Source organism: Schistocerca americana, chromosome 10 (genome assembly GCF_021461395.2).
Source record: "Schistocerca americana isolate TAMUIC-IGC-003095 chromosome 10, iqSchAmer2.1, whole genome shotgun sequence".
Taxonomy (NCBI): Eukaryota; Metazoa; Arthropoda; class Insecta; order Orthoptera; family Acrididae; genus Schistocerca; species Schistocerca americana.
In genome coordinates, this window is record NC_060128.1 from 41,467,971 (window position 1) to 41,481,099 (window position 13,129).

Below are 13,129 nucleotides of genomic sequence, written 5' to 3' on the forward strand. Positions count from 1 at the left end.
GGCGTTCGATACAGCTCCGCACTGTCGCCTGATAAACAAAGTAAGAGCCTACGGAATATCAAATCAGCTGTGTGGCTGGATTGAAGAGTTTTTAGCAAACAGAACACAGCATGTTGTTCTCAATGGAGAGACGTCTACAGACGATAAAGTAACCTCTGGCGTGCCACAGCGGAGTGTTATTGGACCATTGCTTTCCACAATGTATATAAATGACCTAGTAGATAGTGTCGGAAGCTCCATGCGGCTTTTCGCGGATAATGCTGTAGTATACAGAGAAGTTGCAGCATTAGAAAATTGCAGCGAAATGCAGGAAGATCTGCAGCGGATAGGCACTCAGTGCAGGGAGGGGCAAATGACCCTTAACATAGACAAATGTAATGTATTGCGAATACATAGAAAGAAGGATCCTTTATTGTATGATTATACGATAGCGGAACAAACACTGGTAGGAGTTACTTCTGTAAAATATCTGGGAGTATGCGTGCGGAACGATTTGAAGTGGAATGATCATATAAAATTAATTGTTGGTAAGGCGGGTACCAGGTTGAGATTCATTGGGAGAGTCCTTAGGAAATGTAGTCCATCAACAAAGGAGGTGGCATACAAAACACTCGTTTGACCTATACTTGAGTATTGCTCATCAGTGTGGCATCCGTACCAGATCGGGTTGACGGAGGAGGTAGAGAAGATCCAAAGAAGAGCGGCGCGTTTCGTCACAGGGTTATTTGGTAAGCGTGATAGCGCTACGGAGATGTTTAGCAAACTCAAGTGGCAGACTCTGCAAGAGAGGCGCTCTGCATCGCGGTGTAGCTTGCTGTCCAGGTTTCGAGAGGGTGCGTTTCTGGATTAGGTATCGAATATATTGCTTCCCCCTACTTATACCTCCCTAGGAGATCACGAATGTGAAATCAGAGATATTGGAGCGCGCACGGTGGCTTTCCGGCAGTCGTTCTTCCCGCGAACCATACGCGACTGGAACGGGAAAGGGACGTAATGACAGTGGCGCGTAAAGCGCCCACCGCCACACACCGTTGGGTGGCTTGCGGAGTATAAAAGTAGATGTAGATGTGTAAAAGGTGACCATGGCCAAGGAAACGCACTCCACGATTGTGGGCAGTATTGAGAGGACATAAGAAGGACGGACCTGCAGATACACAAACAAAACACCCATAGTCTAGTTTTGAGCGGATAAGGGACCAGTCCAAAGGGGGGAGGGTGGTTCAATCTGCTCCCCAGGAAATACCACTGAGGACACGAAGGACGTTGAGGGAGTGGATACAGTGGGCTGCCAGGTAAGACATGTGGGAGGACCAAGAAAGTGTCCTGTCGAGAATGAGTCCCATTCATTTCGTAGTTTCAACGAACGGAAGATCAACAGGCCCAAGATGTAAAGACAATGGAAGAAACCAACTGCGCCTCCAGAAATTCATACAAACGGTTTTGTATGTGGAAAAACGAAAGCCATTGTCGATGCTCCATGAGTAAAGACGATCGAGACAGCGCTGAAGACACCGCTCAATGAGACAGGTCCGTGGAGAAATCCAATAAATGGCAAAATTTTCAACGAAAAGGAAGCCGGAGATGCCATTATAGAATTAAGGGGGGTAGGACGTCAAACGGGCCGACTTGGAGCAGGAGAGGCATCACAGAACATTTTAATTTCCAGTTTACAAATAAATTCATAAGACTTTGTCAGCACCACCAGGAAGGATTCAGGATTCACACTCATTGCAGTGGAAGTTCGAAAACATAACAAAATATTTTTTTTACGTGTGAAATTTCATTATTTTTTACACTTACTAATGGCTGCGTTTGTTGCTATAGGTACATAAGTTAGAGAGATTCTTCGATGAATTTTCCACAGCATACATACCATACTTGCAGGTGTAAGAAACTCTAGTATTTATTAAATTTATGAAAAAACGAATGAGCCGTTGTATTTTAAACATCATGTTTAGAAAAAACACAAAGTTTATAGTTAATTATCTCAATTTTTACCATAGTTTTTAATAGATTTGGAAAACTCTAGAGTTTCATGCACCTTTAAGTATTGTTTGCATGCTGTGCAAAATTCATCGAAGAATCTCTCTTACTTATGACGAAAAGTGTACCTATAGCAACAAATGCTGCCATTAGTAAGTGAAAAAAAATGTTGAAATTTCACAAGTAAAAAAAAATTATTTCTTTATGTTTTCGAACATCCACTGCTAAGAGTGTGAATCCTGAATCCTTCCTGGTCATGCTGACAAAGTTTTATAAATTTATTTGTAGAAGTATAGACAGTGGAAATTGAAATGTCCGTGCTGCTGCAAACGTCGTTGAACTGTTCGGGCAGATGGTTGTTTTCTTGCAAACGTCCCCATCTGTTGACTCAGCATCGAGACGTTGCTGCACGATCCGTTGCAGCCGTGCGGATAAGATGCCTGTCATCTCGACTGCTAGTGATACGCGGCCGCTGGGATGCAGCACGGCGTTCCGTATTACCCTCCTGAACCCACCGATTTCATATTCTGCTAACAGTCATTGGATCTCTACCAACGCGAGCAGCAATGTCACGATACGATAAACCGCAGTCGCGATAGGCTACAATTCGACCTTTATCAAAGTCGGAAATGTGATGGTACGCATTTCTCCTTTTTACACGAAGCATCACAACAACGTTTCACCAGGCAACGCCGGTCAACTGCTGTTTGTGTATGAGAAATCGGTTGGAAACTTTCCTCATGACAGCACGTTGCATGTGTCGCCACCGGCGCCAACCTTGTGTGAATGCTCTGTAAAGCTAATCATTTTCATATCACTGCATCTTCTTCCTGTCGGTTAAATTTAGTGTCTGTAACACGTCATCTTCGTGGTGTAGCAATTTTAATGGCCAGTAGTGTATTAGTGGATTAAATTGATAAATACGTCTCACTTCCGTTCTGAAAGGCTTCCGTTTAAGGTTAATTAGTTCCTGTCACAAATTTTCCCTTTCTCAGTACGACGACGATCGTGTTTAGTGATCCTGGCGTTACTCATATTAAATGATTCTGACAGACTGCTGAAAATCTGCGTAGATTCTGGTACTCAGTCTTCTGGGTTGTCTTAGTTGAGCAAAAAAGGAGTATATGATGTTTACGTATGAAGACAGGAATTTTGTGATTTGGAATGCATACACATATATGGTGTAGAGACGTTTCGCCCCACGGTGACTGTTGTAGCACAAAGACACAATAGTGTGGGTATTTCACATTGACCTACATGACACAAATGGTCGAATATCAAACGAAGTTCACTCACCGAAGGCGGCGAAGTTCACGCACCGAGCCGTCGCACACCCGTCTCCTCAAAAGTGGTTGGGGCCCACTGAGCATCTGGGACAGTTGCCGCAACCCTGTTTCAAACAATAATTCCTTGAAAAGTAAACTAGATTTTACAATTGCAGGAAGTTAGATAACGGCGAATGTTCTTCGGCTATACTTCCAAGATTACGTATTCGTACCTGAAAGACCGCTGCTTCTTACGCCGTCTCATTCTTTTCCGCGATTTCGATTTTCTTGCCGGTTTTTCACGTGCCCTACCACGTTTGCTGTAAATACGGGAGCACCTAAGCTTTCTGATAACCTGCAGTTTAGAATTATTAAGATGAAGTTGTTCTAGGTTCACCAGGTCACACGAGAGATCACGATTGTGATCAACAAATATTGCAGAGGGACGGTTTGCATTGTGTTGTAACTGTGAGCTAGAGGCGCGATCTGCACTTATTGCCGAGTTATCAACTCTGCTGTATATGTATTGAAAGATTCCATTGGGCTTTCAGCAGAGATCGGGAGTATCTGAATGCCTGTTGGGGATGGTTGTATGGTTCAGTGAAAAACTGCTGAGAAAAAGCGGTCACTAAATCAAAATGACTAAACAGAGCAGGCAGAGCAGGCAGAATTTGTAGGCCAATAATTTTCACGATATAATCTACAACCACACAATTGCAACCACACATTAACATATAGAGTCTCAGAAAGGATCGCCAAACATAAGGCAACTACTATTTATTATATTATGGCGTGAAACTACGTAACTGATGGAAACCTGCGTTATATTTGTGAGTTCAAACTTGCAACAGAGGAATCCGAATTTTTTTTTTAATTGGAGTCGAAACTAATCTTACACCCTGAAAAGGGGTCGGGGGTGAGGGAAAAAAATTAATATATTTCGATCTTAAGAAATACAAACACACACACACACACACACACACATGCGAGCGTGTGTACGTGTTGGCACGTGCGAGCTTGCGCGCTCGTATACGCTGTCAAAAATAAACACATGAAACTCTTACGCAACCTGCTAACAAATAATTTGCAATTATTGCACATAGTGCCAGGACTGACTAAACGCATCCTAGAGAAAACGCTTCACGGAACTATTGCACCAGTTCAGCGGTACTAAACGTACAAGGCAGTTAGCACCATTAACAGAATGTTTGCAAGTTACGACCATTAGCTTGTCGGACACTAAATTAGCTACGAAAAACTGACGAGAACATTAAAAACATCCGCAGCTAGTTTGTCATCCATTCCAAGCCACTGAAAACCGAAAGAAACAGCATTTCAGTACCGTAGGTATTTTACCTATGGGTGATTGTGAAGGATATGAATGTCGCATAAGCTGCAGAAACTGCGAGCATCCTCAAAGAACGCAAACATCACACATTTTCCCAACTCCCTATGAGCACATCGCTGCTGATCACGATTCAGTTACAGAAGTTGAGTATCTCTTACCTTTTCGCCGAAAAACATTCTGCTGGTCGCTGGAAACCCAAAATAAAAGCTTCTCTTGTAGAACTCTTGTACAGAATACTTGAAGCTTCAGATTCGCCTCGCATGTAACTGTCGAAGACAGAGCAAACAACCCAAGTGTCGCGAAGGCACAGCTGCTCGTATACATACGCCGTTCAAAGAACAATTATACGTGGCGGGAAAACGCTCCGAGAGTAAATAATACGTGGCGGGAGAAACAATCTCGTAGCGGACGCGACTGAAAGTTGCGCATCAGTTCTCACGTAAACTAAAAACAAAATTTACTAACTGAAGTAATGTATTGTTTTGTAAATAGCAACGTCGATTGCCCTAGCCCTCTGTCACCTGTATCTTTACAGAAATAATCCCCGCAAATTTTTCCAGCCAGTGATATGACACTATTTATAAAGGTCAAAGATTCGACATTCGAACTTGCGGCACTCAGCGCTGTAGCCTGAAGCTTTTTGCAGACAGTTTGTCATACAGATAGCCAAACATGCTGGCAAAAGAATAGTGCATATTACCTTTTCTTTCTGCGTTACAGATCTGCGTATAAAAGAAATAAACTTCTCTTTGTTTATTCGCATAAAAATCAATATTTACACGTGATTCGTGTGGATCTGGAATATTCGTGATTTATTCCTATTGGGTATATGGTTTTCAAAAGTAGTCTCACGGCAAGGGGTTTTTATCAGTAGTTAGGAAATGTGTCAAAGACAAAAGAGAACACTCAGCAGTCCACATCATTCACAATCGACATTTGTTTACCAAGTGGGATCTCAATAAGTTTAAATGATAACGCAGTGAACGTCTTACTGAGGGCTCACATTAATTTCTTGTTTACAATGTACAGAGTATGTGCTGTGTTGTAGTTAGCCAACATCAACGAGAACGAGAAATATCCCACCTCTACGGAAACTGTGTTTATACAAAGTCCGATCAAAAAGGTTACGTTTGAAGGCGTTACTGCAGAACATATGCAACGTAGCGCAACTCCGATGCAGGTATGTAAGATCCGACATGTAGGCGAGGGACTGGTGTGATCATGGGCGTACCCAGCGATGGGCAGGGGGGGGGGGGGGGCAGCTGCTCCCCCCTACAAGATATTCGAACTCGTTCGCGCAGATCCGGAAGTAATTGTTTCGTCTTCGGCACGTTACTATCGAGAGGGAAGTTTATATAAATAATAAATTTAGCGATAAGCAATCCGCTCTGCTATTCGCAGGCATGTTACATCGCCAAGGAACAGCGTATTCACTAATAGGCAGTAAGGGATTATAACTATGTGAAGTTTCTAACGAACAACATCGTTTCTCCTACCATATTTAAACGTAAAATGCTTTTCTCCTCCTAAGCTATTAATTTTTTAGTTACAGCTGACGCTAACTGTAGATTAATAGCAGTTGACATGCAGGTTATGACAAGCAATAGATGGCGAGACATTTAGTGCAAGTGATGGTGTACAAGCCATTTTAATAAGGAAACATTATCGAGCATCATACGTCCATTGCTCAAGCCACAAACTCAACCTTGTGGTGAACGATGCAGACGCAGTGCCGAAAATTAGGAATACTGTTGCCACTGTGAAAGACACTATAAACGTTTTTAGAGAATCGAGTACACGTCAGAAATACGCTCCCAATTTAACAAGAATGTGTGAGACGAGATGGTCTGAAAAATATAAATCCATCAGACTATTTTCTCAAAATTTCCCAGAGGTTGTGAGAGCTCTAGAAAAATTGTCTACTGAGGGGAATTATGCAACGAGGAAATCTGCGTATCAGTTGCATTCAGCCGTTACCAAACCAGTGCTCATCTTATCTTTACAAACAATAGCCAAATACTCAGCAGTTTAGGAACTAGTAGCTAATGTCCTGCAGTCTAAGTCTGTAGATATGATCGCGGTGAGGGAAGACGTCAGAGGAATCCTTGACGTGCTCAGTAATGATCGAAAGGAAGCAGACAGGCTAACTAGCGAATTACTTGCAAAAGCACAAGTTGTAGCAGAGGAACTGGAAATAGAAATTACTGTTCCACATTTTGCTTGAAAGCAAAAATTCAGAAACAATCCACCATCCCAAAATGACAACGAATACTGGCGACGTTCGCTGGTAATACCATACATCGAATCATTCATGTCATCATTAAATATACGATTTTCACCAGAAAATACACCAGCTTTTGCTCTAAATAAGCTACATCTCTTGAAAATGAGCAATTCTAGTGTAACAGACTTCCTTAAAAGTGCAGAACTGTTTAAAACATTTTATGGATTGGTTGATATTGCCGGACAACTGGAACTATGGTACAATTTGTGGAGGAAAAAGAATATAACTGAAGCAAAATTACAGGATATGGAAGTCGTTGACCTGTTTAACGAGACCAATATTTTTTTCCCTATCATGAAAAAAGCACTAAAAATTTTGAGCACTATTTCATGCACAATAGCGACTGTGGAACGATCCTTCAGCACAATTCGAAGAGTGAAGACGCGGCTCAGAAGCACTGTGGGAGGAGAGAGAAAGGCTCACAGGATTGTGCCTGATGAATGTACACCGCAATTATGTAAAAGAAAACTGCGACATGTTAGAGAAGAAAGTAATTGAGAAATTTGCGGCAAATCCTAGAAGATTATTACTGAATTAAAAAATTGTATTTTTAAACAAGTGCATTCTTATATTTAAAATGTTTATTAAAAGCAGTTTTTCACTGGTTTACTGTTTTATTTAATAAGAAGTGCTGTATGTTGTCTCGTCGAGTCCTTGTTTCCTGAGACTAGTATGACCTGCCCCCCCCCCCCCCCCCCCCCCTCCCCAGAGTTCAGTTCTTGGGTACGCCCTTGGGTGTGATATTTGTGTCTTTCCGATGTGCGTGTAGTAAATGCTGTAACGTGAACTAGGACGACATAATCACCAAATGCGTCCAAATAGGAACAATGTGCTGTTTTCTTTTCTTCGTTACCGAAGGACAATCAACGGTAGACATCGATCGGTGAATGACAAATATCAATGGCGTAGCACGTCTATGGAAAACTAATGTTGTGGAATGGTGCGACAAGTTCCGTGCTGGTCGCGATTCGACACAAGATACCGGTCGATCTGTGAGTCCGGACTCATTTTAAGGAACAGGGCGTCCCCTTCATTGGGGAATGGTAACTGCGCATCGCAGGGGGTGTATAGGATTTATTTTCTAAGGCTGTTCTACAGTGGCAGGCAGAGAGAGCAGTGCACAGGCCATTTTCAGAAACGAAATATTATCGATCCTCACAATTTCTTTGCTCAAGCCACAGACTCAACCTTGTGGGATAAGATGCAAACGCAGTGCCAGAAATTACGAACATTGTTGTCATTGTAAACGACGCTACAAACTCTTTTTAGAAAATCGACTACACGCTGAAAATATGCTTCCAATTTATCACGAATGTGTGAAACGAGATGGTCTGAAAAATATAAAACCATCAGACTATTTTCTCAACATTTCTCAGATGCTGCGAGAGCTCTAGAGAAATTGTCTACAGACAGAAATTAAGCAACGAGAATATCTGGGTATCAGTAGCATTCAGGCGTAACAAAACCAGTCCTCATCTTACCATTACATACAACAGCCAAGTACTCAGCAGTTTCGAAACTAGGAGTTCAGTCAATATTGCAGCTCCTGTGTTATTCTGAATTACGATGCAATGTTCCTTCAGACATGCACTGCAGCAACTACAGACGTTATGAAATACGTAAAATGTATTCACATTTGTGAATATGGGTAACTATCAGCTGTATATTGGAATAATGACCATGAAAATTTGTGACGGACCGGTCCCTTACTTTTTTTTTAATTTCCCGTTGTGTTTGGTCGTTGCGGACGTCACATGACATCTGGTCAAGTTCGTTTGGTGATCCTTCCGCACACTTTTTTGTTACAGAGGCCAGGCAGCTCTCTGACCAAATGCGCTGAGCTACTGTGCCGGCTGCAGCATTTGCCTATCTGTGCGCGACTCACAGCCAGCCCCAAACTTCCATATGTCACCAACCATGTGTCTACGACCTGTACTCGTACATCCATTACGTATAGTTGCGTACAGGGAAGACATTTTACTTGAAAGGTGCTTGTCCAGAATCAGCGGACAACGACAGTGCAGCGCCTGTGTTATTCAGAATAGGCGGAGAGATATCGTCAGATGTAGACGTAACTTCGAGTGTACCCTAGGGAAATGTGTTCGGACCCCTGCTGCTCATGTTGTGTATTAATGACCTTGCATACAATATTAATAGTAATGCGGAGCTTTTTACGGATGATGCAGTTTCGTATAACAAAGTATTATCTGAAAGAAGCTGCATGAATATTCAGTCAGATCTTGATAAGATTTGAATGTGGAGCAGAGATTGGCAACCTGCTTTAAATGTTCATAAATGTAAAATTGTGCACCTCACAAAAGAAAGCAAAAAGTAGTATCCTATGACTGTAATATCAGTGAGTCACTGTTGGAATCGGCCAACTCATACAAATACCTGGGTGTAACACTTTGTAGGGACACGAACTGGAATGATCACATAGACTCAGTCGTGGGTAAGGCAGATGGTAGACTTCGGTTTATTGGCAGAATACTAGGGAAGCGCAATTAGTCTATGAAGGAGATTGTTTTCATATCACTTGTGCGACCGGTCTGCAAATATTGCCCATGCGTGTGGGACTCGTTCCAAACAGGGCTAAGCGGGGATATGAAACGTATATGGAAGAAGGGCAGCACGAAAGATCACAGGTTTGTTTAACCATGGGAGAGAGTCACAGAGATACTGAAGGAACTGAACTGGAAGACTCTAGAAGACAGGCGTAAACTATCCCGAGAATGTCTATTTTAATCTTCAAAAATCGGCTTTAAATGATGACTCTAAGAATAAACTACAGTCCCCTACGCTTCGCTGACAAAGGAATCGGGAACATAAGATTAGAGTAATTACTGCAGACACAGACGCATTTAAACAATCATTCTTCCCGCACTCCATACGTAAATGGAACAGGAAGAAACGCTAATAGCTGGTACAATTGGACATACCCTCTGCCATGCACTTCACCGTGGTTTACAGAGTATAAATGTAGATGTATGGGGTGACAATTATTGAACTGTATGAAAAAAAACGTAAATTAGTTGCAAACTACGGCGTGCACAAACTTTATTGAACATGTAAAATGATTTACGCTATGACATGTTCGATATGCCTGCCATGATTGGCGATGGTGTGGCGCAGACGAATAGCGAAAATTCTGCGTGACCCGCTGAAGTGTCAGAACATCGATGCTGTCGATGACCTGCTGAGTGGCTGTGGTTTTGGAGTTATTGCTGTACACCTTGTCTTTAATATAGCCCCACAAAAAGGAGTCGCATGTTTTCAGATCCGGAGACTGTGAAGGTGCGGGATACTGGCCAGGAAAAAGAAGAAGAAGAGACAGTTGAAATTTGGACACCATCGTAGTTGATATTTTACGGTTTTACAACCTGAAACATTCCAAAACAGTTTTAACAGATTTCAGCGCTTTGTTTTCCAGAATTAATCAGCGTACTGAGTTTTGCAAATCATGGCAGATAAATTTAGATAAGAGGATTTCCTGACATAGTGGCGTTCGAAATGCTCGTTGAAATTGCCAGGTAAAGCGTGTTGCGTGGCCGACTGCAGGCTATATTGCTCACAACATTGCCGGTGGCGTATCTGTCGTGTGTGGGACGCTTAATCGACTCATCGCTGAGGAAACATCTTGTTGTGTTAGATTAACAGCGTGAGAGGTCACGTATAAGTGATGCTCACTGTTATAAATTACGTATAACCGAAATGAAATACATCATTAAGCAATGCCGACTATGGCATCTGACCTATGGCGCACAGTATGATCTGAATGCAAAATGAATCACATGTCAGCAGCTCGTCTTGAAGCGATCGGTACCAGAAACCAAGGAAATGTGGCAGCACTGTACTGGTATTAAGGATACGAACTGGAGTGGCACAAAGGCGATAGGGCACGCCATCCTTATTATACGATACGTAAGCAGAAAAAACAATTTCGAAAGGCATTTCGGTCCCTGAATTACGCAGCTATGATTTAAAAAGCCAATTAGCGTTCTGTCGTAAACAGATGATAAACTCTCGCTTCCGAGTCCACCTGTCAGCTACCAGCAATGACATCATATCTAAGTCAAAGTCGCTACTCACAAGGGAAATTCCCCGTCACATTCCCCTCAGATTTAGTGGTAAGAGAGCACACAGGACAGCCAGTCAAAAACTGGACACACACGGAGTTTGAAAACGGGAAGAAAATGTACTGAACTGTGAAAACAAAAGAAGCGAAATAGAAACAGTGGATGGTTTTCCAGTGTAACGACAAGTGCCGCCAAGACTATCACGAACGAAAGAGCAGAGATGGCCGTGAGAGGACGTCAGCCAATAGAACGCTGACGAACGCATCTACAGGCGTCTAAAGCTAGCGAAATGAGGGATGCTCAACTACCGGACCTACCGATAGATGGCTCTACCAGCTGATCACTATCGTCTGTATTGCCCGCCGTATTTGAATTTGCCAAGAAGTTTCTCTCGGTCTGTACGGTGTATAAGGAATTACGGATTATCGAAATGGTGATTTCTTGTTCTGCTTTCAATTGTACAAAGCGATGGAGTAAGAAAAGTGACTTACCATTTCACAGGTAATAGGACTACCGATACAGTACGACAACAATACAGACTTAGTGCGTTTGCTAATTCGATGTTTTTGAACATGTTTCCTCTAAAGCACCCAGAGCTGCTGAAGAAGTGGATTACTTCCGTGACGCGGAAAGATTTTAAACCTACGTCTTGCAGTTTTCTTTGCGGAAACCTTTTCCGACAAGATGATTACGTAGTGAGCCCTGGAATGTGGAAGAAACGTCTCAGACCCGAAGCAGTGCCATCAGTTTTTGGCTTTCCGACACATTTGATGCCGCCAAATAAACAGCCACGACGACATGTTAGGATTTTGAGTGACAACGATGCTTCTCCATTTGAGGTAGCTTATTAATTTCCTTGCTATGTGTGTGCTTTTGACTTTTGTGAATTTATTTCGTACGGACAGAAATGGGCTACATAGGTCTAAGCAATGTTGTAATACACTTCCATATTTTTGTTTTTAGTGTTCTGTCGTGGAATCCGTGCTTGATTTGCCCTCTGCAGAAGCTAGTGATTGCGTGGAGAATGTTGTCAATGAGAATTCTTCCATGGAAAGCAAGTCCCATTTATCCAATGCAGAAGCTGCGAATTGTGTCGAAAACGTTAGTATAAGGATGTTTTCACACCCCCAAAGTTTTCTTATAGTATTTTTTCATCAAGCCTTGAGTTATTTCAATCATATATAACGAAATTATTTCTTTATTTCAGAGTGCAGTTGGTTCTCAAGTAATTGATTGTGGTATACAGTCGAAAGTAGAAATGGAAGACAAGGCGACCGAAACTTGCAATTTTTTCTCAGACATTGTTCACGAATTAAAACGTAAACTGAAGTGTGTCTGAGAAAAACTTCGAAGAAGAGAGAAGAAAGTGTTTTCCATGGATAACATCATAAGTTCATTGAAGGAGAAGGGGCATCTTCCTGAGAAGTTACATAACTTCCTCAATCATCAGAAAGGAACACAAGTGGAATTAGTGTGCAATTTAGTGGACAACTCTCTCTCGTCAAAGGGTAATAGATACACAACAAATGTGAAAATGTTTGCGATGACTGTGTACTTTTATTCACCAGCAGCATATGAATACCTGCAAAAATTAATGCCTCTGACCCGTAAATCATTGATTTCCAAATGGGTGGCAAGTGTCGACTGTGAAACTGGCTTCTTAAAAGATATTTTTAAGTACGTTGATTCGAACCCAATTGTAAGGGACCAGTTCAGCGATTCATGTCTAATTGTAGACAGTGTGGCAATTAGGAAGCAAGTAGTTTGGGACAAAGGAACTAAGCAATACACAGGTTTTTTAGAGTTTGGTGGGGAAGTGTCTCAGTCAAAAGAAGTAATAGAAGCATCTGAGGCTCTGGTTTTCATGCTTGTCTCTATTAAAGGCAAATTTATATGCCCGATTGCATATTTCTTTATCAACGGTGTACAGGCAAATAATCAGGCCACACTGATAAAATCTGCTTTAGAGAGGCTGCATAGTTCTGGCATTAGGGTTTGGTGTGTTACATGTGATGGCTGCAAGGTAAATATAAGCACTTTACGTACACTTGGCTGTACTTTAAATTTTTCCAAGGGTGATTTTAAAAGCTACAATGTTTATTGTATCTTGGACATGTCATGTGATTAAGTTTGCCAGAAATGCTGTAGCAGAAGTATCTGCTATTGAGTCTCC